Consider the following 711-nt stretch of genomic DNA (forward strand, 5'->3'; position numbering starts at 1 on the left):
TCAGAGTTAAGGCAGAACATAACCCATTCTGTTTCACTGACTATTTTCTGGAAAAGTTTGTCAGTTGAGACATATAATTTTGCTGACACAATTCTCTCACTTTTATCCATGAAAACACTTTCTGGTTACATTGAATCAATGATTTCAGAACAAATAGTATAGTAACTTGCTTCTTCATTTCAATATTTTTTTTATTTATTTATTTATTTTTTCTTTTCAAACTGATCATAAAAATACTCCTTTTTTCTTCTTTTTTTGAAATTGGTGAAATTTTAAGATTTTTTTATATAATATCTTCTTTTATTTAAAGATAAAACTATAAGTTTTTTTTTTAATGTAATGGTCATTATTTGAACTGTAGGTTCAACTTTAATTTATCACATGATTTAAATAAATGAAATTATTCACTGATAAAAAAAAAGGGGGGGGGGAATCTGTTCAGAGAAATGCTGAACTTAAAACCACCAAGATTTGTTTGATTTTTACAGAAGTTATCCATAATATGAAGTACAAACCAAAACTGACAATTGATTCTAATAGTGTAACACCAAAAACAGAGAGAAGCAGTATCAATAACTATGACACCTAAAAAGGTAAAGTTATATCTTCCAAAGTATAAACTCCATGAATTAGTTTGTTAACTGTGCTGAAATCGATAAATGGGTCTACCTTACCTTTTAAGTCCCTCACATTTTTTTTTTTTTTTTTTTT

This window comes from Octopus bimaculoides, chromosome 6, assembly GCF_001194135.2.
Source record: "Octopus bimaculoides isolate UCB-OBI-ISO-001 chromosome 6, ASM119413v2, whole genome shotgun sequence".
NCBI classification, from domain to species: Eukaryota; Metazoa; Mollusca; class Cephalopoda; order Octopoda; family Octopodidae; genus Octopus; species Octopus bimaculoides.